We start from the raw sequence: 26,864 nt of genomic DNA, 5'->3' as shown, positions 1-26,864 counted from the left end.
CACACACACACACACACACACACACACACACACACACACACACACAGAGACAGACACGGGACAGACACGGAGACAGACTGAGACAGAGAGATTTCTGGGGACAAGCTCAGGCACTCTTGGGAACTGAAGAGATTCCTGGCTTCAGCAACCTTAGCTGGGCGGGTCAGCCAAATTCCTCACTTTCTAGCCTCAGTTTCCTTGTAAACAGGCAATAACACCTACCCGAGGGATTTGCAAGGCCACAGTTGACCTCTACAAAGCCCCTAGTTAAGCATGTCCTTTCGGGTCAGGAATATTTCCCCAGTTGGCTCCCTGTTGCCTTGTAACTTGCGGGGCCAGTCTTGGCGAATTAGATGTCACGCACAAGGACTGGACCGGGAGAAGAGGGAAGTGAACTTAGTAAGAACAACGCTATCGTGCGCTCCACGGATAACTGCGGCTGAGTTAGGAAACTTGGAGAGAAGAAAGTGTTAGAACCGAGGCATGGAGGAAGGCCGGCCGCAGGGGCTGTCACCCAGGCTGGCCGGCGCCGCCCCGCCCCTCCCTGCAGACCGGCTGAGTTCCGGGCGGCGAGTCCCAGCGCCCGCCCTCCTTCCGCGGCCCTAGCCGCGCCATCTGCGCGGGGACCCCCGAAGTCGCCGCCGCTACCACAGCTGTGTGCCCGCGCTCCAGGCCCGCAGGTAGGAGCCGCCGGGGCCAGGCTTGCGGGGCTTCCGAGCCCACAGGGCGTCCTCGACCCTTGTGCTTCGTCCCGCCTCTCTTGCTCCTCTCGGAGCGGATCTCAACAGCGGCGACCCAGAAGTTCCCCTGGGGACCCTGGAGTCCCTCCCATAGTCTTAATTCCTGCAATGTCTGCGCTGGCAAGAGCGGAGCACACTGACCGCAGGCGAGGACCGCTGCCCTGAGCGCAGAGCTGGGTCAGTTGCTGGTGCCCTAGCCCCACTCCATCCTCAAGACCCTGCAGATCTGGGGCGTCCTCTGCAGGATGCATTCCATCCCACGTCCTCGGGTCCCGGGCGCAGTGGATCCGTACGCTCTCGCTAAGTCGTCCGTCGCTCCCTGAGCTCCTTAGCACTGTGGGCTGACCGGGATGGCGACGGCACCAACATCCCGGACCAACCAGGAAGTGCTGCATTCCAGCGGCTTAGAGTTCAGTTGAAGCACTGTCCTGGGCGCCGAGCCACACAGCTGCTGCCTCAGGGCCAAAGATGTGCTGTGCTGAAGTGGAGGAGGGACAGGGGTAGCAATTAAAAGCAAGGCCTCTGTTAGGCAGTTGTTATTTTAGCTCCGACCCAAGATGTTTGGGGCTGACTTCTCGGGTCAGGGAGTGAGGTCCTCTAAGCCACGGGGCACGGTTTGTTCGAAACAAAGTCTTCTGTAGCCCAAGCTGCACTCAAAGGCTATGTAGCCCAGAATGAAACTCCAGGTCCTCTTGCTCCCATCTCTTAAGTACAGGTCAGGACTTCTTAGAATTTTGCTAGCCCTTTCCCCCATACCCTAGGGCTACTGGCCACACCTAGATTTGCCTTCCTCGCTCCCAACTCCCAATCTCAGGTCACAGCCAGTCACCTTCCTTCACGAATCTCAAAACACGATCTTAAGAATCACTGGAGCATCACTGCATTTGACCATTTCTAGGTCTTTCCACGGAATGAAGAGAGCTCTTAATCAATCAGGCCTACCTTCCCAGGGCCTCTGGAGAGTAGCTACTCAGGAATTTCAGAGAGGTGTATCAGAGGTGCTGTCAAGGAAGCCCGAAGAGTGCAGAGAGTCTATTTCGAGCTAGTCTATTCTGCCTACTTATGCAAGAATCTCTTTCCATAGTACAAGCTTTGTGACCCATGAGTGAATTTGTACTCAATTGTTTAACTTGAATTTGTAAGCAGCCTTTAAATGATGTGTGGGGGCCTTTTAAATTGTTATGTAAGCTGGTTTCTGAATTTTTATGAGCCAGTACAATTAGTTTTCCAAATAAATAGTACGAGTAGGGAAGGTTTTGAGGAGATGGTGTTTTTGCCCTGTTGTTTCTGGCATCAGGGTATTTACACACACTGGGGTTAAGGTCTGCGCAGTCTCATTTAGGTTGATTTACTGATAACTCGATGAGTTCTATATAATTAATGGACATCCTGCTCATCGGACCTTTACTTAGTATGTAGTTATGTATGGTCTTAGTATGTAGTTATGTATGATCTTGGTGTGTAGTTATATACAGTCTTTGTATGTCCTTAGTATGTAGTTATGTATGATCTTGGTATGTATTATATATGGTCTCAGTATGTATGTTCTTAGTATGTAGTTATGTATGTTCTTAGTATGTAGTTATGTATGATCTTGGTGTGTAGTTATATACGGTCTTTGTATGTCCTTAGTATGTAGTTATGTATGATCTTGGTATGTAGTTATATATGGTCTCAGTATGTATGTTCTTAGTATGTAGTTATGTATGGTCTTAGTATGTAGTTATGTATGATCTTGGTGTGTAGTTATATATGGTCTTTGTATGTCCTTAGTATGTAGTTATGTATGATCTTGGTGTGTAGTTATATATGGTCTCAGTATGTATGTTCTTAGTATGTAGTTATGTATGGTCTTAGTATGTAGTATAACTGGTCTTAAGTAACTCTGTCTAAGAAAGCATTACAGTGACAAAATTCATCAATCACTAATTTCAACATATTTTAAAGATCTATTTTATTTTTAATGATGTGAATGTGTTGGCCTGGGTGTGGGTGTGTGCATATGGTGCCTAACAAGGCCAGAAGAGGCTGTTTCTCAAACTGGGCGCTATGGACGGTACTCAGATCCTAAGGAAGGGCAGTATGTCCCCATAAAGGCTGGGCCATCCATCTCTTCAGTCCCAATTCTAACCACTTTTTTTTAAAGTTTTATTTTTATTTTATCAAAATAAACATGTGACTTTGCCATCTTAACAATTTAAAAATATGTGTTTGGTTGCACAGTTCTGTCAGTGTGCTACCATCTTCCCCAGTCCATATCCAAGGGGCTTCTTGGCTTCCTTACAGGGTTTAATTATACTTTAGTAATAAAGATGGATTGCAAGCCTTGGTTTTCTCACTGAGTAAGAGTGAGATTCTTTTCCCATAGCTTTAAAGAAATATATATATATATATATAATATATACTATATATATATATTTTATATATATATATATATTTTATATAACACACACACACACACACACACACACACACACAGACTCTTGTATGACCCTGGAACTCACTCTGTTGGTGAGATTCCTATGAACTCATCTTTCTTCCTTGGCTTCTACTTCCCAAATGTTGGAATTGTAAGGCTGCACTATGATTCCTAGCTCCCCCCGCCCCATATATCTCAGGCTGACCTCTCTTGAACTTGCTAGGTTGCAGAAGGTGACTTGTGCCCCCACCCTGAGTGTTGGGATCACATGCTCCCACTGCCATACCTGGCTTTGTGTTAGACATGTTAGGTGCACTCCATCAACTGAGCTACACTGTCAGCAGGAAATGCACTTTTAAAGAGCAGGGGTAAAAGGTGTAGCCAGATAGAGGGCGTCTGGTAAATTTTACCTCCGTGGGTTGAGGAGGCCTATTTGAGGGTAAGCTGGTTGGGATTTGTGGAAGAAGCACTTTGTGAGTTTAGCTGACTAGAGGTGCAAACAGGAAAGATGGCTGTTCTTAGTGTTCCCTCCTCTGGATATGAACAAACAAACAAACAAACAAACAAACAACGCCATCTCAATTTTGTCCCCTTTAGTAGTACAATAGTACCAATCCACACCATGAGAGAGCCCAGCTGAAGACACGACTTTAGTACCCAGAGACCTTTCTGATCAAGCCAGTTGCAGGGTTTAGCAATTTCCTGTCCTCCCCAGCCATATGCTAAAGATCTATGGACGGAGCACATGAGATACGGGTCTTTAAAACTTTAGTTAGATTGAGTCATTGTGTACAGGAGAAAAGCTGGCATATGGCAGGCTGCGTTTATGCTTACAGTCCTTTAAGTCCCCAAAGCACAAATAAACCATATTTGCTAGGGTGTGGTTACAAGATGTTTCAGGGTTCAGATGAGAAGCATAACCTCAGCTTCCTGCAAGCCTGAGACTTTTCTCATTAGAAGGGCAACCATACAGATTGCCTCATATGGTTCAGTGGGAATGTGTTCTAATGCTGTGTTTTCCCTGAGCTCACAGTGCAGTATCAAGTCTGGATCCCAGATGTTTTAGCAGTGGATTTTTTAACAGCAGCATATGTTATGTAATTGTTCCGTAGAACCACGGTCCTCCTCTCTATTGTGAAATTTTATCAGGTTTTAGGTTTGTTGACGAAGCATTCTAACGACAAAATAAGATAAATTATTTATTTAATCAACACTTACTTGGTGTCCACTTGGTTTTAGATACCGATCAGAGCACTCTATGGATATGAAATGCCTCCTTTATGTACACAAGGCTGTGAGAGGCACCTGAGGTCACAGCTGAGGCAGAACTGGGCCTCCAGCCCATGCAACCTGACCCTAGGGCTTTTGCGTTGCTGCCTCTCTAAGAAAGTAGCCTTGGAATCTGCCTCCCTAACCAGCCACCTTTCTACCTTTTGGTTCTTATTTTGTCCTTGTTCTTAGGCATAAATAATGTCTCAAAATTGCAAGCATCACGAGGCATACACAATCAAGTCAACTCCTTCATTTTTTTTGAAGAGGGAGGCATAGTGGATTGTGGTCATGTTACCAGTGGGATAGTGTCTTTGTCTGAGCCAGGATTTTCTAAGTCTTGGCTATGAGAAGTAATTATCTAATGTAATCTATCTATCTATCTATCTATCTATCTATCTATCTATCTATCTATCTATCTATCGTCTATCATCTATCACCTGTCTATCAACCATCTATCATCTTCCTTTTTTTCTTTCTTTCTAACACACACATACACACACACACACACACACCATTATTTTTGGAGACTGGGTCTCACGCAGGCTAGGCTGGCCTTGAACTTACTATCTACATAGCAAAATAGTCAAGGCTGACTTTCAGTCCTTTTGTCTCCAACTCCCAAGCACTAGGATTACGAGCCTTTCTCGCCATGTCGTCACAGTTTTATACCGTGTTGAGAACTGAACTCTGGGCTTCAAGCATGCAAGAAGGCATTCTGCCAACCGAGCTACACCCATACCACACTCCAATATTTTAATAACTGCTACAACTACACTGGAGGCAAATCACATCATAACGGCCCAGGTTATATCAGGAGGCCAGAGTGGACTCTTACACCGATTCTAGGCCACTAAGGTCTTGCCCTGGATTTCCAATCTCCATACCAAGTGATGACACTGAATTCTCTTCTTGTCGAAGAGAACATCTTATTTTGTACTTAATCAGTTTTTGAGCACTTGGGATCTAGACTTGGAAACCTTTTGAAAGCCTCTGACGCACAGAGGAAAATCAGCCAAGAGCAGCAGGGAACAAAAATAGTCTGTCTGCCTTAGTTCTTTGGAGGTGAGTGAGAGTTAGTTCTGGGGCAAAAGCTTACAAACTGTATATTTAAAGCAGAACATGTTTATACGTTTGGAGACTCTTAGGACATGCCAGGCTTGGGAAAAATCAAATATGTTGGCTTTCATCACATAATGTTAATGTCTAAACTGTTGCTAATTATCCTAGTTTGCTTTCTAGTTCTTTGATAAACACCATGACCAAAGCAACTTGGGCGGGAAAAGGTTCATTTCTACTTACACTTCCTAGTGAATCCATCGCCAAGGGAAGTCAGGGCAGGAACTGAAGACAGGAGAGGCCACAGAGCAATGCTGCTCACTGGCTTGCTCTGCCTGCTTTCTCACAGCACCCAGAACCACCTGTCTCAGGGCAGTACTGCCCACAGTGGCTTGGCCCTCCCACATCCACCATTAATTAAGAAAATGCTCCACAGGCCCATCCGATGGGCCTTAATCTTAATCTCTTTCCTGATGACTCTAGTTTGTGACAAATATAACAACAAAAACTTTGCCAGTGTGCTAATCACAAAAAAAGAAAGAAAGGAAGAAAAGAAAAGAAAAGAAAGAAAAAAAAGAAAAGAAAAGAAAAGAAAGAAAGAAAGAAAGAAAGAAAGAAAGAAAGAAAGAAAGAAGAAAAGAATAGAAAAAAATGAGGGGGACCATAAGCTACAGTGGAACTTCTTCAGAAACCTCGGGTTTATGCTATGTCTGGACAGCATGAGTTCTTACAATCCCTGCATCCGCAGCAATTTTTCTTGCTGTCTATATTCTGGGAGAAGGCATGGTTTTGGCAGCCACAGATGGTGCCCTGAGTAGATACAGCAGTTGGCACCCCATGGGAACTGAATTTGAAGGCCAGCGGGAGAAGAGAACCGGCTACTCACTAAAACTCTATAGGCACTTCAGGAAAAGAACACTTTCATAGCTGGTGTTTCATTTACATGCCCTTCACAGTGACTTTTAACTACTTTTTCCTAGTTCTGTGGTAATTGTTTTGGTTTTGAGACAGGGTATCAAATAGCACAGGCTCACCTTGAGCTCTCTATAGCTGAGGCTGTCCTTGAATTTGTGATCTTCCTGCTTCCATCTCTCAAGGGTTGGGATACAGGCATAAACCTTTATACTTGGCTCATATACTTTCTCTCTCTCTCTCTCTCTCTCTCTCTCTCTCTCTCTCTCTGTGTGTGTGTGTGTATGTGTGTGTGTGTTTAGTTTCATTATTATTTTCATTTTTTAATAATAAATCTATGTAAGCTGAGGTAATGTGGTAGTTTGTATATGCTTAGCCTAGGGAGTGGCTCTGAAGGAGGTGTGGACTTGGTGGAGGTGTGTCACTGTCAGGGTGAGCTTTCATACTCTAGTCCTAGCTGCCTGGAAGTCAGTCTTCCACTAGCGGCCTTCAGATGAAAATGTAGACCTCTCAGCTCCTCCAGCGCCATGCCTGCCTGGATGCTGCCATGCTCCCGTCTTGATGACAATGGACTGAACCTCTGAACCCGTAAGCCTGCCCCAATTAAATGTTGTCCTTAAAAGAGTTGCCTTGATCATAATGTCTGCTCACAGCAGTAAAACCCTAACTAAGACAGGTAAGGATACAGCATTTGGGAATAAAGTAAAACTTTTGTGATCCTAACATTACAGGCAAATATATATATATTTGGAGGAGAGAGGATGTGCTGGAAATGCAGCCAGATACTATTATTGAGCAGGAAAACCTGCCTGTTAAGGCATTGGTGATAGTAAATGCATTATAATTTTACTTATTAGTGTGTGTGTGTGCATATATGTGTATGTTTTCCAGCATGTGCATGTAGAAGTCCTGCAGCTTTTGGGAGTTGATTACCTCCTTCTTCTGGCTGGAGACGTAATAGGTAGATTAAAGCACTGTTGCAGAAGCTCGGAGCTGACTTCAACCCACTGACCTTCTGGCCAGCCCAAAGACAGTAAATATCACAGTAGAGGCACATAGCCAAAGTTTCACCACGCCCAGTTCTGCCATCATCCCATCTGGGAAAGCTGGCATGGTGTATCTGGGTGACTTGTCAGGCACGCCTGAGCCCTCAGTGTCCTTGCTAGAAGAAGAATGGCTATAAGCCTCTAATAGCCAGTGGGTATGGAGTTAGATCTTGGGGCCTCTCTTTCTAAACTCAGTTCACACATGCCTCAGTTTCCCCATCTTTTAGTGATGTTAAAGTAGTAGCTATCTCACGATTTTCTCAGGAAGTGTAGGAGGCAATGGGTGGGCAGTGTTGGGCAGAGGTGGGAGCATAGAAACGACACCGCCAATGCTATTTCTCCTGTGTTACACACAGTCATCTGGCAGAAGAAACATGTTAAAAAAAAAAAAAACCAACCAGCATGGTAGAGTTAGGGTTAGAGTGGACTGTTACCCTATGACGTATGGACTCAGCTGACATTAGCTACATGCAGGGACGCTTTTGGTGAGGGTAGGATTCTATAAGACTCTCATGGTAGGAGTCAGGGAGAAGGTTCTGTCAGAGAGATGACCACACTGAAGACAGGGAACAACGTGCCTTTGATGATTGCAATTTTAGAGTACATGTGCTGACCTTAGCCTGATGATTTGGGGGGGGGGTTATTTTACTTTTTAGTTTTATTTTTTTGAGAGAGACTGACACCATGTTGCCTAGGCTGTCCTCAAATATGCGGCTCTTCTCTTCTGACTCTCCAGAGCTGGGATTCCGTGTGTGTTCCGACCCACACGGAATTTTTCTTAATCCATGAAGATATCAGCATTTAATTGAAGGGTCATAATCCACTGCTGTTTTCCAGTGTGTGTGCATACAGCCATGAATTTTTTTCAAGTGTTTCGAGATTTAAAAAAAAACAACAAAAACCAATAATGTGCACTGTTGATTTAAGAGTGGGCTAGCTCATGGTATGTTGAAAAAGAAAGCAAAACCTCTCTTCACTTTCTTTAGCATCATCTTAAACAAGAGAAGAATCCTCCAGCAATAGAAATATTTTACTCCCTTCAAGCATCTTAGTGTGCGGTGTAGGTGTATACCCTGGAGAAGGATGTTGGGCGTCCTATCACCCTCTACCTTACTTTGAGACAAGGCCTCTCACTGAGCCTGAAGCCCACCAGTTTGGTTAGGCAGGCTGGCCAGTGAGCTTCTAAGATCTGCCGTGTTTTGTCCTCCAGAATTGGCTTTGCAGGCGTGAGTGTGTAAAGTTTGCTTATTAACATGTGTTGTAATGTGTGTGCTTAAATTTATCCGCGTGCGTGCGTGCGTGCCTGCGTGTGTGTGTGCGTGTGTGTGTGTGTTTTATGTGCTTGCACCTGTGAGGTGAGCGGAGGCTAGATGAGGGAGCTGATGTCCTTCTCATCCATTGTCTCTCTGTTCCTTTGAAGCAGGGTCTCTCCCTGAAACAGGAACCTTAATTTTCTCAGCTAGGCTGGAAGCCAGGAAGCTCTGGGGAAATTCTAGCAGCTTAAGCTCCTACCCCCATCCCTGCAGCTGGTGTGAAAGGAATGTGTAGATGCTTGGCTTATTGTGTGGAATCTGAACTCAGTTCTGTTTGGGTAGTAACTGTTCTCAACCCCGGATCTCTGTCCTTTAACATGGGTGTTAGGGATTTCAACTCAGGTCCTCATGCTTAATCTCTATACAGCTGAGGATGACCACGGACTTTTGATCTCTGTGCCTCCACATCCTGGTTGATGCAGCTGGGGATGGTTCTCAGGCCTTCAGTTGTGTTGGACAATATCAGCTTTAGAAGCATGCAGATCATGGATGGAAGTGTAGACTGTAAAGGACCTGGGCTGTAACCAAGAGCTCTCTCACTGGACTTAAGACCCAATTAACAAGGGGAAAGCATGGCTGGTACTGCAAACCCAGCTAACTACTCAGTGTTGATGAAGTCATTGATAGTGGAGGAGAGCCTACAGACCACGATTTCACTAAACCAGCATAATCCCTAAAAGCAACCTATCCACTTACCCACAGATAAGCCTAGTTTTCATATCTCCTCAGAGAGCTTTCTCTGCGACAGAGAGACCGCCACAGAAAACCATAACCAATCAGAATGCAGCGTTGCAGAGCCCAGTACTAATAGATACGTTATAAAACAATTCCTAAGGGTTGGGGGATTTAGCTCAGTGGTAGAGCGCTTGCCTAGAAAAAGAAAAAAAAAAAAAAAGAACCAAAAAAAAAAAAAAAACAATTCCTACACTTAAGACTCAGGGGGCACTGTAGAAAGATTCTAAGACCAGGGAATTTTCAGTGAGATTATGCCTCCTAGCAATTTCAGAAGCTTCACCCATGAACATTTCACCATCATCGCTGCCTAAACATGACCCAAACAGCTACCGACAGGAGAAAGTGTGTGTAGCGGGAAGCCCACGAGGCCTCAAAGAACATCAGGCAACTGAAGGAAGCGGAAGTGGGAGGTGTGGCCTTCTCCAGGAGAGAGGACAGCAGTGTGTACAGTGTCCATGATCAGACCCGAAAACATACTTAAGTAACATCACACGGACCTAGCAGGCTATATTTAGGAATACATATGTATATACATATACATATCCTCACACAATAGCAATTAGTGGATTTGAAAGGAGCAAGAAGAAGTATATGGGAGGAGGGTTTTAGAGAGAAATGTTGTTGTTGAAAAAAGAAAAAGACCCTGACTAGTCTTGTTTCTGAGAATCCACAATGACTGCTCTTTGTATCACCTGAGAATGCTTGTCCCAAGTGATCTCTTCTGTGAAATCTGATACACATGGCAATACAACCGCAGCTGGTTTTTGTTTTGCTTTGTTTTGGGGGAGGGAGGATGGCAGTACTGGAGATCAAGCCTAGGACTTCATGAATGGGAGGTAGGCTGCATAAGGCAACCACACACTGTCCCCTGAATGGAAGAGGGTGCCTGTCCCAGGCAAGAAGGTAGATACACGTAGTTGGTATAACAAAAGTTATATTTTATTATGCCAAAGGTCATCACACAATGTTCACGCTCTAAATTCCTAACCATAGTCCTAAGCTTAGATCCTCAAGGCCGCTCACCTGTGCGAAGGTCAGGTCCAGTCTCTAACTGAGGTCTCTGACTGAAGGGTCAGGTTTGGGGGAAGACTTGACCAGGGCGGGTCAAAGTTGTGCCTCTCCAGATGTGCATTGCTCTCAGTTCTCTGCTTATATAGTGTCCAGTGGGCATCACGGGCTGGGGTTGTACTGGTTGGCTTTGTGTGTCAGCTTGACACAAGCTGGAGTCATCAGAGAGGAAGGAACCTCAGGTGAGGAAATGCCTCCATGAGACCCAGCTGTGAGGCATTTTCTTAACTAGTGATCAGGGGGGAGGGCCCAGCCCATTGTGGGTGGAACCATCCCTGAGCTGGTGGTCCTAGGTTCTATAAGAAAGCAGGCTGAGCAAGCCAGTAAGCAGCACCCTCCATGTCCTCTGCGTCAGCTCCTGCCTCTACATCCTAGCGTGTTTGCATTCCTGTCCTGAGTTCCTACAAGGATGGACGTGTAAGATAAATCAACCCTTTGCTCCCCAACTTGCTTTTTGGTTACGGTGTTTCACTGCAGTTGCAGCAAAAGAAGTCCTCACTGAAACACTGGTTATCTTGAGTGAGAGATGTCACTGAGTTCTGGGTATCAGGTGCAGCCTTGGGTAGAGTGGCGATCCTGGCTAAGCGACTTTTACATGTCTAAAGGCATGCTTTGCCGTGCTCATTACAGGGCCTTCTTGACTCCTGCTCCCCACCCCACTCCTGCCATCCCCTGGATCACAGAATCCAGGGCAGATGTAGGGTATGGTCTTCCCCCTGTAACAGTCCAGACAAGAAGATCAAGACATAAAGACCGCAAAGAGCCCACTGCCTTTGTTTTTCAATGGTTGTGATAGAACAAATATTCTTTATTTACTTTTTTTTCTTTTTCTTTTTCTTTTTTTCGGAACTGGGGACTGAACCCAGGGCCTTGAGCTTGCTAGGCAAGCGCTCTACCGCTGAGCTAAATCCCCAACCCTATTTATTTACCTTTAAGATGACTTTTAAATAGGATTTCTTCCTTTGGTCAAAACATCTAAATGGAAACAGAAACTACTCTTCCATTTTGTGCCAGAATAGAATCCATAGGATCATTTCACAAAGTAACTTGGCAAAATAATTCAGGCAAGCATTTCAATTCAGGGAATGTAAATGGAAATAATCCAAAGGAAATAAAAACATACAGGAAAACATATTTATTATTATAGTATTCAATAATAATGATTCTTTTGGCCTCAGATGGGCCTTGAACTCGCTGCAGCTGAGAGTGACTTTAAACTCCTGAGTCTCCTGCATCCTCCTCCCAAGAGCCGAGATTACAGACACATGTCACCACATCCAATTTATAGCGACATCTTTGTAACAGATAGCATTGGTTCCCTCTGAGAGCAGGCTTTTACATTCTCAGGTCTTTGGTGAGCTAATTGTGAAAGGGTGCCATTATTTAGAAGAGAAAAAAAAATCAAGATTTCTGAGGCTGATGAGATGGATCTGAGGTGAAGAACACTGGTTGCTCTCTTCCTGCCACCAGCACCACAGGACACCTCACTGTTTATTAACTCCAGTTCTAGAGGATCCAGTGCTCTCTTCTGACCTCCGTGGGCACTGCATGCACACGGTACATGGAGATACACGCAGGCACATACCACACACATTATAAAAAAGCACACATTACAAAAAATCATCAAAATTTCTGAGATTTGAATTTTCTAAATTATTTGAACAACAAGGGCTAATATTTTTTTAAAAATCATTTTATTGGTTATTACATTCATTGCTCTCTATTCATTTGAAATTATATATGTTGTTTATGTGTAGTAGAACTACTACATATATGTACCTCATATGTCTTTCCAAGCTGTATGTTCTGTAGTGATGTCATATGGGTACCTTGACAATAGCTATGGTGGAAATATGTATACCATGGAAAGTGGCAAGTGAGACACAGTGAGACCTCCTTTCTCCCCTCTGGCTTACCCTGGATTCTGTCATTACTGTTTGTGTAGAGATAGGATTCTTCTGACCTGTCTTCTCTCTGAGAGGAGCTCTTCTCTAACACAGTATTGCTAAGTCTCGGTAAAGAAATCAGTGAGATTCCTCAAGGTTCTATGGTGCATCTATGAAGTGAGATTCTTGGGGGTGGGGTGGGCGTGGTAGATGGGACTCAAATGAGTACTTTGTAAGTTTTCTTGAGACTTTGGCCATCGCTCAGAGCCTGCTTGGCCCTTCCCCAGGGTTCTTCCTAAGAAGGCCCCTTCACCTGTGTGCCTTGTTCAATATCAGCTAACTTGGCTGCTGTGTCCTGCCATCTTGCTTGACTTGGTTTTTATGTTTAGATATATACCTGCCTCCAGAAATGGATGGAGATTAGCTGGGGAGGCAGGAGTACTGTGTTTCCATTCCCTTCTCCCTGTGCTGGACAGAGGTTGACTTTGACTTTGTAGCAATGCGGCCATGTATCCTATCTAGGATGCCACCTCATAATTTGCCGTGCACTATAACCTTCTGCCTTTCCACTGGGATACCAGGAGGGCTCTTCAGCTTGTACCCTGTGCTGACTGGGGCGTCTCCTCCGTTGTCCGCATGGCTTGTCTTTTGATCTTCCATCGAGTCAACGACAGAATGGTGAAATGTCCCCAGACACTTCTAAGTAAAAAAGGCCGCCTCCTGCCTTATCCACATTGACCTGTCCATTGCCTCACCTCATTTTAGCCTTTTGCCTTGGGTCATTTCAACATCAGCCATTTCTACACACCAACCTGGGCTCCACGAGAGCAGGTGTGTGCCCGTTACTTAGGAGGTGTTCATTAGGTACTTGTTAGATGAACCTGCCTGCGTGTTATTAAATGTGCCCCATGTTGGTCTGAACCCTGACTTCCCACACCGTTCATCTGCTTCTCATCTCTGCCTTCCCAGATGCTTGGTGAACAAGTTCTGCTGTCAATAGACAAGAAAGGAAGCCTGGAACTTTCTCTGTGAATGTTGTCTTTCATTGACCGAAGACTCACAAGGATTTGATTCAGCTGCATACATCAGTTCGGTAGGTGACTCTTCTGTGATGGAATGGATTGAGCAAACTGAAAGCAGTGTGAAGTAAATGTGACAGATTTGGGGACTTTTTTTTGTATTCTAACAGTAGTTTTTGGTTGGGATGCTTTGGGCTAGGAGGGCATCTCTCACTTTGTGAACTACTAGGAGGCTAGAAATATGTGTTGGGGTGTGTAACCTTACTCAACCTCAGTGAAAGAAATAGGGTAGAGTGGACTATAGTAATGAGGTAATTTCTGCAGATCTGTTGCTAGCAAGGTTGATAGGTTACAATGAAAGCCTTCATCCAGTATTCTTAGGGGTCCCTGCTCATGCTGGCATTGGGGACTCAGTCAAACACAGTGAGTGTTTGGTGCCAAGAGTTCCCATTAGGTGCTACTGAGTCTAGAACTTGCATTTATGTCTAACCTCTGGCCCTTGGGATGCATGTGGCTGAGAATAGGTTTGCTGAGAATAGGTTTGCATTCAGCCCAACACAAATGATGTGAAGTTACTTGAAACAGGAAAGGTTTTTCTAACAATGTGGGACAGTTCTCAGTAGTGGAGTTTGTAGCTGATGACATTATGATAGTGCTGTGACAGCTGAAGGCTGGATATACCTGCCTGCATCCATTTGAAGCAGGACTGAATTGGGTAGATCACCTGAAGTGGGTTGGTATTTTGACCTGATAGTGTTTTTGCTACTTTCCAACAATATTATGGTGTCAATTTATTTTTCCTAAAATTGACGTGTTTGAATCTCTACCCTCAGTCTATGGTGATATGAACTGACATCTTTGGGAGGTGATGGCTCTCCTCATGAGTGGGATTACTGCCCATTCCAGGTTACAGGGAAGTGGGACCTAATATACACAATAAAACTATATAAAGTATTTTTAAATACAATGTTATATGCATTAAAAATTGTGTTTGCTTTAGATTTACAGACATGTTATGGAGAGGGTAGAGAAAGTCCCCAAAAGAACACCAGGGGGTGTGAATCTTTTGGCTTCTCTGGATACATGGTTGAAGAATTGTATTGGCCACACGTTGCACGGCCCCTCTGTTACTAGAGTTGTACTTTGGTTCATGGTACATTTGTATCTCATTACTAACTAAAGCCCGTGCTTTATTCATGGCTCATTATTTGCTCCTAATTGGATTTTCCTATGCTGTACCTTATCTAGGATGCCACCTCCCAATTCGCAATGTGGTACAACCTTCCTTGGTGCCTGGGGCCCTCCTGCCTCTGACTTCCTTGTTTCTGATGACCTTGGCAGTTTTGAAGAGTCTTAGGCAAGGTGTCTGGCTGAGGGACCATCATTTGGTCTTCTTGATGATTCCTTCTGAACAGACTGGGATTATGGGTTTGGGGAAGGAAACCACAGAGGTAAAATGCTGTTCCCTTGACTTCATACCAAGGGGCACATGGTCAGGCTGACTTGTGTGTGCTATTGCCTTGGTTGCCACCTGAGGAAGGGTCTGTAGCTATTTCTGTTGTAGAGCTGTTTTTTCTGCCATGTCTAGTCTGTACACAGCTCGTGAGAGCAGTCAGATTTGGGGCAAGGAGTTATTAGACCCCTCTTAGTAAGGTGAGGAGCAACTGAAATTTGGAATTTCTATGCATAAGAGATTTGCGTTTTGAAGTCATTTACTTATTTATTCAATTATTTATATGTGTGAACTAATGGTATTTGTCCTATGCTTTGCCATGCTATCTAGGACTATATTTTTTAGTTATATCTTACTTTTAAACAATTTGTTTATATTCTCTCTCTCTCTCTCTCTCTCTCTCTCTCTGTGTGTGTGTGTGTGTGTGTGTATGTGTCACTAACTCCTGCTAACATGCTAGGTATTTAACATCCTCGTTGACTTCTTCCTAGGTCCAAGGGCTCAGGGAGTGTCTGAGTCTTCCAGAAACAAGGCGGCCATGTGTTTGGTAGACAGAAGTAGCTCTCTGTGATTATTTTTGTCATCCCCATTATTATTAATCACTACGAGGTCTTATGTGACTTAGGATGACCTTGAACTTGTCATGACTGGAATAATGACCGTGAACCAATCTTCCTGTCCTTAGCACCTCAGTGCTAGCATGACAGGGATGTCATCACCACAGCTGGTTTGTGTGGCTGGGAGACTGAACTCAAAGCTTCGTGTACTCTAACCAAGCACTCTACCAACTGAACGTCATCCCATCTTCTAGATGTAATGAACGCTATTTAATTTCTTTGCCATAGCACATAAGCCAAATTGGCCCAGGAGGAGCTCAGAGGTTGTATTTAAATGTCTGGGTTTCATCTGGTCTGTGGTCCCTGTGGCTACAGTCCTCAGAGCTGATAGGGAGTAAGATGGCATTAAAGCTCCAGTAAGGTCTGTGGCTGACCTATCTCCTCAGGCCCTGACCTGGCTCTTGGGCTCCTCAGACACCCTGGATCTTCTTCCCCTCAGAGGGCAGGTCTGGAGTTGTTCCCCAGACTGATGGTGAAATGTTGACCCATTGCTCAAAGGTACAGGTCTGGGTGGAGAGTTACTTTAGCAGAAGATGTTTAAATGATTCTGATACCTGGGCACTGGATCATTATTTATCCCGCAAGATCTTCTACAGCATTGGATTGGTTTACCTTGTTCCTGTCCAACCCCATTTCCCACCACTCTGGTCTTATGAAGGGCCAGTGTAGCTTGTGTTATCTTGATTTGGTGGCCCAATAGCGTCTTCCTTGGTTTTAAAGTCAAGAGACAGTGATGTTTATATTTGTCTGTTGTCTGACATATGAGTCATGGAAAATGACGGCCTTATGACACATTGGAGGAAGGATAGCAATTAAGAGGGACTAAGCTTCTCAAACGGTCTAACAATGGAAGGAAGAATAAATTTAGCCAACTTCAGTCCACTGTACATGAGAGACCCAGAATATTTGAGAAGTTTGAAAACCTTATTCGTGGTGGTGCATGGCAACCCCTTTCCCAGTAGTAAGATACTGGCATACACTGGTTACCTTTCTTGTTGGTATGCCCGACAAAAGCAACTGAAGGAAGGAGGGGTTTATTTTAATTTGAGAATACAGGCTGTCATTGGGGGGTCACCATGGTAGCCGATCTTATAGCATCCACAGCCGGGAGGCATAGCATGAGAAACATTAGGGCTACTTTCTCCTTCTCGTGCAGTTTGGGACTCCAGCCAAGGGACTGGTGCCACATGCATTAGAGAGGGGCTTCCCTGGGGATTAACAAAATCCAGGCATACACAGAAGCGTTTGTCCTGCCTGATTTTTAGAGATCCTCTCAAGTCGGTCATTAATATAAACCATCACTTTGGTCAAAAGCTGGTTAAAAAATACACATTCAAATGACAGATATCGGATCATGGAGACAGCTCAGCAGGTAAAGGCACCTGCCACCAAGAATGGTGATCGCACTTTGGTCCCCAGAACCTGCATGGTGGAAGGACAAAACCCGACTTCTGAGAACTGTACACTGACCTCCATATACATGCCACGGTCCCCACATAGTAACTAGCTAGATAAATAAATGTAATTTCAAACATTTAAAAAAGATATCCATATTGTATGTACTTAATTTTAACAAATTACGTGAAGCAGTGTTTTTATGCATGTACATTTGTGAACCATGTGCCCGAGTACATATATCAATATATAAATATATACCAAGCCTGGTGCTTGTGGGGGCCAGAAGAGGGTGTAAGATCCCTAGGAACTGTGGGGTTGGGGATTTAGCTCAGCGGTAGAGCGCTCGCCTAGCAAATGAAAGGCCCTGGGTTCGGTCCCCAGCTCCGAAAAAAAAAAAGAAAAAAAAAAAAAATCCCTAGGAACTCTAACTACAGACAGTTGTGAGCCTCTGTTTGGGTAATGGAACTTGAACTGGGGTCTTTTGTGTTCTTAATCGCAGAGTCACCTCTCTAGCCTCTGTATTTACCTTCCGAGTCAGGAAAGGCAGTCATTTCCTGTAATACCAGCACTCCTGAGGAGGAAGCTGTAGTATTAAGAGTGCAAGGCCAATCTCAATTACTACTTTGAAGCATAATACCCTATCTCAAGAGATCAGAAACAGGGCCAATAGTAACGGTGCTTGTTTTTCACAAGCTTAGTGACGAGTTCAATTCCTGGATCTGACTGTAGTAGGAGATAACCAACTCTCAGGGGAATGGGGGCTGTGCTCTCACCCTCCCCAAAACACTACCTTAGTATTTTCTCTTTCTCTCTCCCCACTCCATCCCCTGCTGATATGCAATTATACAACAACAACAATTGCAATAATATTTAAAAAACAAAAAGACAACCTGAGTTTGTCTCTGAAATGCTTCTAGGAATATCATTTACTTAAATTTTTTTATGCTAGATGCTTTGAGAAATCTGAAGATCATGAATAGTCCGTGGCTGATTATTCAATTTTTTGCAATGTCTTCATTCAGACAAGACTGCCTACTTCATTCAGAGAAGAATAATAAACCTACTGGCCAAATCAGATAGTTCATCCTTGGAAGTCACTAGTGGAAAGTGACCTGTTGTAGTAATTGTACAATCTGTCACTCTCTAGTTCAGTCTATGCGTGTATTCAGTTAATCCAAAATCAGTATTAGAAATTACAGCCAGGTATGGTGGTGTACGGCCTTAATTTTTACACTCAGGAGGCAGATGCAGGCAGAGCTTTCTGAGTTTGAGGTCAGCCTGGTCTACGTATGGAGTTCCAGGACAGCCAGAGATACATAATGAGACCCTGTCTGAAACAAACAACGAAACAAAACCGTGGGCACAGATGGAGAGTGATGCTGGTTTTGTAGCTGGAGTAATTAGATTTTTAGCTTTAGGTTTGCAGGTAAATTAGTGTGACCCCAGCTAATCAGGAAATTCAGCCAACACTGTTGTGATTCACCCTTGCCTCTGGGGTGAATTAATTACCCATGGTTCTAGAGTATCTGGGTAAAGAACTTGCATTTTGAACAAGTTCCCATATCCTGAGTAGCTGCGGGTCAAGGACTAGGACATGAGAGTCACTGATAGAGGGCTAGGCCAACACGACAACAACCATGATCCAAAGAGTAAATGCTGTGAATTAAGGACTGCACCCCTGCAGCAGAGCAGGGTATGGGGAAGGGGGCTTGAAGATAAGCAGATATTGCAGAGCTGGCAGCTTTGGTGGAAGAGCGCTGTCTAGTAGGCCTCAAAGGCAGGCATGTTTAGGGCATGACAGCTCTTTCAGAAAGGAAGGGTGAGGAATACCCCTGGAAGAGCGGGTGGACAACCTATCAGTTACTGCATGAGCTTTAGAAGGAAGACTATTTTATTATTCGGGAATTTTATGCTATGTGTCTTTTATCTGAACATGTTTCCAGTAGATATTTGTATACATGTACACATGAACACCTAAGTTCCCTGGAAAGTTGATTATTAGCAATTTACCATTATATAACCATTATATTGACCATTATTGAATACTGTATAAAACTCTCTGTGGAAGCCTAGGGGTGCAGTTCCGTTGGTACCGCATGTGCCTAGCATGCACAAAGCCATGGATTCTGTCTCTGGCATTGTATAAACCAGGTGAGGTGGCACACTCCTGTAACTCTAGCATTTGGGAAGTGGTGGCAAGAGCCTCAGATGTTGAAGGTACCAGCTTGGGCTACATGGTGAGTCAGGGCCAGCCTGGGCTATATGAGACACTGTCTCAAAAAACAAAACAAGCAAAAAACCACCACCATCCCCAGACCCCCATCAAAGTAGCTCCCCTTTATATGTGCCTTCAAATCCTCTCAAGTCCAACCTTGCTAGTACCTAGTTCCAGGAAAGTCCTAGCATTCCCATACAGTGCTACTGAAGTGTCACCGTGGGACTCCCCTCTATACTTAGATATGGAGCCACCTTAATCAATGGAAGAACATTAGCTTCTCCCTTTCCCTCTCCAGTAGAGCTGTTCTGAGAGGCATTCTAGAAAGCTTCCCGGAAGTCCTCAGGGTTCCAGCAGCTGCATCCAGGCACAGCCATCTCTACCAAAATTCCTTGTGTGGGCTGGGCCTCCACCCTTGACAATTCCCCTTGGTCCTTCATTCTGTTTCTTGGTGGTATTCCTCATAAGCCACCTGGCATAACTGTCCCCGTCACAGGTGGGCTCAAGGTCATTATTGGAGCAGAAGCCACCTTCTGAACAAGGCCTCTGCCTGCCTCCTGCCCTGCTTCTCATAGTATTATACCCTCCATCAATGACTGTTTGCACATGCTAGCCCTTCTGCTTGGGATTCTTTTATTACTACTATTATTGGTATTATTATCAATTAGTTTTTATATGTACAAGTGCTTACTGAATGTATATCTGTGCATACCACATGACCACGGAGGACAGAAGAAGGCATTGGATCTCCTAGAACTGGCTTTACAGGCAATTGTGAGCTGGCTGACACTGGTATTGGGAAGCAGACTCTAAGATCATGACATATCCGTAACCATTAAGCTGTCTTTCCAGCCCTGCTTCTGAGAACTCCAGTTCTTAAGTTTGGGAAATTATAGAACTGTCATTTTCTGCAACCTCAGTATCACAGAAGAGGAAACTGAGGCTCAAAGTGGAAAAGCCTGGCCCCAAGGTTTTCAACACTGACTTAAGGCAGAGCTGAGCCCCATTCTACCTTCTATGAGCATCTGCTTCTGGCTCCTGACGTGTCTACAAATCTCCGCTCTTGTCCTGAGACTCTATTGAACTAAATGTTTCTTCCTTGAACCTACCAAGATGAGCAGCAGCCATTTCAGCTGTGGCTCCTTCTTGCCTGAGAAACGTTATTGCTCTCCGAAGACCTTATTTTTACTCAACAGTTTCCTCAAACATTTGCTGCACAGTATTTTTGTTTGTTGATTTTGTTTTCAGTCTGGCTTGCACTCTCTGTGTAGTCCCAGATCACCCTATGTAGACCAGGCTGGTCTCAAAATTCACAGAGGTTGTCCTGCCTTCGCTTCATGGGTGCTGGAACTGAAGGAGTGTTACCACACCTAGCTGTTTTTCAAGACCGGGTTTCTCTGCACAGCGCTGGCTATTTTGGGGCTCACTCTAGAGACCAGTCTGGCCTTCAACTCAGAGATCCTGCAGCCTTTACCTCTTGAGTGCTTGCTGGTGAGTTTTTATAAGTAGTTTTGATTAGCGTGGTAGAGAACAAATTGAGAAAGAGCTGTTCCTTATTCAGAAAGAGTTCGTAGGTTCTGGGGGGTTTAATTCAGTGGTAGAACTGGGTTCAAACCCAGCAATACCACCGCCACCAAAACCATAGATCAGTGCAAAGAGCAAATGGTCTGTGCATATGTATAGCATACATTATATGGTTGGGATGTGACAGCAGAAAGAGATTATGAAATTCCACCCTAGTTACGTAGAAAACATGCGTGGCCCGCTTGCTAAACAGTGCTCACGTTTGCGGTGTGCAGAATGAGGACAAATCCACATCTTAAGGAGATGACCCCCCGATTCCTACAGCTTCCGTTTCAACACTATGACGACGTTCTTACAGCCAGATCTTGCGGAGTTGTTTCATATTCGGAAGGCCCAAAGGGACCCAACTCCCTTTATCTAATGACAGTTCAAATATCTCCAGCCAGGCATTCTAGCTGGCATGGGCCTATCGTTCTAGCGTTTGGGAGACATTGAGGTTTTGCTGAACTCCTGGATCCATAGCTAATTTGATAATAACAATTGGTGAAAGCGTGTCTCCCTGTTTCCTTTTCAACATAAGGACAAAACAAATGTGAGGCCAGGCACAGCTCTGGACCCACTTGTTCACTAAGCATCTCGCTTATGAGTCAGATGGTTTGCTAGAAGAATACCCCCTCGGTGGTTCATTCACAGTGTGACAACGGCGGGCACTAAATACCTATCCAGACAACATTTTAACCCACCACCTTCTCAGGACTAACAGCAAAAATCAGCTGTGATGTACGGAGCTTTTCAGCTTCCATGTGGATAAGCTCAGTGGATGGGACCATGGGGAGACAGCAGCACAGCACACAGTGCTTCCACACTGACAGACAGACAGACGGAAGTGTCCTGGAGAGCAAAGGAATTAACAAGACATAAAATCATAAGCCACCGATAATTTTGAGTATTTTATCGCCCTGGGCTTAATATAAGTTACCTGAACTTGATCATTCTTCCTTTACCCCTCTAACCTCTGGGATTTCAGACATGTGCCTCCATATTCCTCTTGAACCTTAATTTGTCCCTGAGACAGGTCTCACTGAATGGCCCAGTCTGGTCTCAAGTTTGTTAGCCTCCTGCCTTACTCTCCCAAGTAGCTGGGATTTGCACCGGAATTGCCACCCCCCACCCCAATGTGGAGCCTTTAATAATACTCTCCTCTGTGTATCCTGGGTGATGTCTTGGTGCCATCCATCTTAGATGGTTTTAGAGCGCCACCCCATTCACAGTCCTTTGCTTTGTTGCCTGGTTGGTGACCAGCATGACCTGTAGCTGGTCAGATGTCAGCACTTGACATGAGCACATAGGTGAGCAGACTCTAGAATGATGCCGGCGTCCTGTGTGCACTCTGCAGCACCGTTCCTAGTTCCCTATGTTGAAAGAGGCTGGGTGTGCTGGGTTTGTTTTTCTGTGACTCACACCAGCCAGGGGAAAGGCAGCCATTCTTAATTCTTCCTGTGTCCTTTTGCTGCTGTGGCTGTAGTCTGTACTTAGATAGGACCACAAAGCCTTTTGCCCTCCTGTAGGATTATGCAGGCCCTGGGCTTGAGGTCTCCACTCCAGGGGTAGACTGATGACCAGGGTCCCAGATCTATTCTTGCTCCTAGAAGTTTGCTTGGTGTCATCCCAACCCCACTATACTTCGTAGATAAAAATAAAGGAAAGGACATGGACCCTGGTTGCATGGTGGGGCCAGCAGCTCAAATTCTGCTGGCTTGGGCATAGGCCGGAGAGGGAGGACTACTTTGAGATTCAAGACCATATTTGACTTGAACTTGATGAAATATATGCCTGTGGGAATTCAGGGGGTCCTGAGTATCCAGGAGAGAGAACAGAGGGATGGTGGAGTTTGGAAGAGGGAAGCTTTGTGTAAGTTTACAAACGTCTCCTAGACTCCCCTCGCTGTGGGAATGACAAGAGACTTAAAGGAGATAGAAGAGCTCTAAGCAACATCGGTGTTTGAGGGAGGGTGTTGGCAGGGAAGCCCAGAACTCACCAGCCTGGACCCCCGCTGAGGGGAGCTGTGTAAAGGAAGGAAGCACCAGGAACAAAGAGCCTGGGCCCAACCTTGTGACCCAGGCTGGGAACAGGCAGACCCATTGTGCTCCCAGAGCAGTTTCCCAAGTTCATCTATTCAGAGCCGGGATCGCAATCTACGAACCCCTCCCTCCTGCCTCTGAAGAGGGATCGGATTCGCTGCAATATGGGGAAGGCCTGTGGACAAGAAGACATTTGACACCTCTGTACCTTGTTCGATACTTTGATCCGGCCTTTTCTAGTCCGCCCCAGGAACAGATGTGTCTATGTGAACTGTGGGCCTGAGAAATGTCACGGCTTTCCTGCTTGGTGCCTCTTCAGGTCTCCTCTATGTGAGTCACTGCATTTCCCCCTGAGTCACTGGCCTGATGTTTTCCCTCTCACCTGTCTCCTGCCTGACGTGTCCTTCACTGTAATTTAGTGACACGCTAGATCTCACGCCGGCCCGGAATGTGTGTCAGTCACTCTTGGTGGTTATGTTACCAGACATCTAAAGAGACTGCTGAGCTGACTGATAGGTGTTTCTAAGTGGCTACATGGTTGGGTTAGCATTCGGCAAGAAGCACACCGGAGAGCTTTGAGACTCAGGCGATAAAGGTGTATGTCACCAAACCTGATGACTTGAGTTTAATTCTTGGAACCTACATGGTAGAAGGGGAGAACTGACTCTCATGAGTTGTTTTCTGGTCTCCATGCTCATTCCATGATACACACACACCATATAGTTACACACATACACACCATATAGTTACACACATACACACATTCACATACACACTCATACACACACACATACACACACCATATAGTTACACACATTCACATACACACACCATATACTTACACACTCAGAGAATAACTAAATAAATTTAATAGTATGCCTTGGACATATGGGATGTTGCTGGTTTAGGAAATAAGATGACTATTAACGTAACATGAAAAAGTCAGAACCTTATCTGGAGACCTAGCAGGGTAAACTTTCTGCAGCACAGATTGGTTGAATGACTGAGTTTGGGATAAAACCACAGGCTTGCGTATAAAATTCCATTCCATGGGAATTAAAGTTTGTGGCTTTGTAAAGGCATTTATTGCAGACAGTAAAAACTTTTCTCATATTCTTTTGCCAAAGCCTAGAAGCATGGAAAGTGAAGATGGGCTTTTGCTGAGGCTCCGTGTCTACTCTTATCCCTTTAAACAGTTAGCACGGCAGTGAAGGTAACACAGTAACTTAAATGTGGAAGTATATTACTAAGGAGATGGGAAAGTGGCCTGGAGAGATAGCTCAGCGGTTAAGAGCACTGACTGCTCTTCCAGAGGTCCTGGGTTCAAATCTCAGCAACCACATGGTGGCTCACGACCATCTGTAATGGGATCTGATGCCCTCTTCTGGTGTGTCTGAAGGCAGTGACAGTGTACTTATATATAATAAATAAATCTTTTTTTAAAAAAGGTGGAAAAATGAGAGAAAGGCACTCAGAAGTTGTGGTTTGTGGAGTATCACAGATCCCAAGGTAGTGCTTACAAAAGTGGGTTAGATGCAGGCACTTGAGAGCTGATGTGGTTAGTACCAAGGTGCTTTTTGCCTCTCTGCAGCTTCCCAATGTGACATCTCTGAGATGGGCAAAGAATGAAGGAAAGGGAGAGAAGGTTCTGCCTCTCTGAGAAGGACCTGCCTCGGATTCTAACTCTCTCAGGCCCCTCTCAGTAGCTGGAGCTTAGGCTGCACCTAGCCATACTCTGAACCTCTTAGTTACAGTGAACCTCATTTTCAAAAGTTGGCCATGATAGCTACATCCTCGGAAAGATGTAAAAGGAAATCTGTAGTGACTCTCTGGGTGATCCATATCAGCAAGCAGGGAGAACCAACAGGAAGGGTTGATCTGCCCTTCCTCTGTGTCCTCTCACCAGTAAAAACTGTGCCTCAGAAACCAGCTAAGTTTGCCAGACCTGTGGGGTTAGCAAATTACATGTATTTAGCAGCTTGTTTCAGGGAAGTGGCTTACTCGGCAGAAACAGGTAGTACAAACAGAACCATCACAAGCAGAGGCAGAGGCATGGGGTTGCTGAAGTGCGGAGTTCCTAAGGGACTTTCAAAGTAACTTCAGTCCTGTCTAGGGGAAGCTTTCTGTTGACCAATCACCCTCAACAGAATCTACAAATCCCATCACAGCATCAAAGTTAGCTAGCAAGGGAACTCTGTGTGTGTGTGTGTGTGTGTGTGTGTGTGTGTGTGTGTGTGTGTGTGTATGTGTGTTGTGGTATGGTGTGTGTGTGTGCATGTGCATGTGTGTGTTGGGGTGTGTATGTACACAGGCCATAAAATGTCTGCTGCCTCCTGTGTTTCAGCTCTGATGAGACAGTGTCACAATAGCTGACCCTGACTAGACACACATAAGAAAGGGCACTTTGGGACTGTGGTTCATCCCAGTGAAGTCAACGTGTCACATGTTACTGTTTAATTGCCAAGCAGTGACAGATACAGAGTGAAGCCAAGTTGGTGGGTATTTCCTCATTTCTGGTACCCGACAAAAGGATGCTGCTATAATTATGAGCTCAGATGGCAATCCTGAGCTAGCTGTGAACATCCACTCTTTGGATGTTACTTTCCGTGAATAAATAGTTAAGACGACTCCTCCTCCTCCTCTTCTCCCTCCTCCTCCTCCTCTTCCTCCTCTTCCTCTTCCTCCTCCTCCTCCTTCTCCTCCTTCTTCTCCTTCTTCTCCTCCTTCAATGTTTCATGAAACGAGTGAAGGATGCTGAGGTTGCTCTGCCCTTGTGAACATATCCACTGCAGCAGCATGTAACACTGTTGTTATAATAATGGAAGTCTGTCTGTTTTTAACAGCTCAAGTGTTTCTCCTTGTCTGCACCTATCTTGATCTTCTGTATACACATGCTAACAGACCTCCTCCTTCCGTGTGTGTGTCTGTGTGTGAGCATGTGCTCACACGCATGCTTATGTAAGGTGAGAGGACAGCTTTTCAGATTCCGCCCTCTCCTTCCACAGTGAGGGTCCCAGAGCTAGATCTCAGGCCACCAGGCTTGTTAGCAAATGCCTTACCCACTGAGCCATCTCACCAGCTCCTCCTGACTTTATCAGGATAAAACCATATATTTACATTGGGGAGAGACCACTTTGATGCACTGCACTAAATGCAATCAAAGACTAAAGGTTATGAGCAATTAAAACATTGTATGGGACAAATGTTACCAGACATTTTGCAACAGCGAACTATTTAGAATGGTCAGTGTTGTGTTGCTTTTTCAGTACAAAGTTTAAAGCAAAGGAATCCTCTACAGCTGTCTCCAATGGTGGTATTAAAATAATCCTGTGCCTCCATTATGGGCTCAGCCACTTAGGTCATGGAACTTGGCACCGTCAGCCTCTAGGAGATTTAGGGCCCAGTTGTTTTTGTTTGCTTATGAAAAGTGAGAGTCGAGTACTCTCAGATTGAAGGTCCTTTTTTTTTCCTCCCGGAGACAGGGTCTCTCCATATAGCCATGGCTGTTCTGGAACTCACTAGGTAGAACAAGCTGGCCTCAAACTCACAACGATCCACCTGCCACACCTTCCCAAATTCTGGGGTCAATGGCATGTGCCACAGTGCCCAGCCCTGTACGCTCCTTTTTTAATTTGCATTTTTATTTGTTTTTGGGGATGCACAGTGTGCCACAGCACATGTGGAGCAGTGGATAGCCAGTCTACTGTTCTTCCATGTGGTCTGCCATGATGCATGTGTGCCACAGACCGCACAGGGTGGAGAGAAGAGTTGGCAGGATGTGTAGGGTGCGTCTCTACCTCTCGAGTCTGCAGCATGGAACTCCGTTCCTTAGGCTTGGCTTCAGGTGCCTGTACCTGCTGAGCCATCCTACCCCCAGGTTTAAGTTCTGGAAAACAGAAATACGTAACTAGTTGCAATGTTTGTTTCAGAGACCGTCTCTTATGGTGGGATTTTTCTGCCACAGCCGGGTCAATTCTTCCTCCTGTTGTCCTCCTCAGAGGGGGCTACCTTTTCTCCTGACAGCAGATAGTTCTTGTCCTTTGCTTAGCTCAGTGACAGAGACTCTTGGTCCAAGTCAGGCGAGACTTTCTCAGAAACGCTGTTGTCCCC

At 45.1% G+C, this 26,864-nt stretch overlaps 1 protein-coding gene across 1 annotated transcript in view; it reads left to right on the top strand.

Moving 5' to 3' along the window:
* The first annotated feature begins 604 nt into the window (after nucleotides 1–604).
* Pld1 (phospholipase D1) overlaps nucleotides 605–26,864 on the top strand; it is a 202,256-nt gene continuing 175,996 nt past the window's right edge. The window contains exons 1-2 of the mRNA XM_032898580.1: nucleotides 605–680; nucleotides 13,417–13,540. The gene's annotated coding sequence lies outside the window, so the exon portion shown is untranslated. The remainder of the gene's footprint in view (nucleotides 681–13,416; nucleotides 13,541–26,864) is intronic.

Source organism: Rattus rattus, chromosome 3 (genome assembly GCF_011064425.1).
Source record: "Rattus rattus isolate New Zealand chromosome 3, Rrattus_CSIRO_v1, whole genome shotgun sequence".
NCBI lineage: Eukaryota > Metazoa > Chordata > Mammalia > Rodentia > Muridae > Rattus > Rattus rattus.
This window is presented reverse-complemented; position numbering and strand designations above follow the sequence as displayed.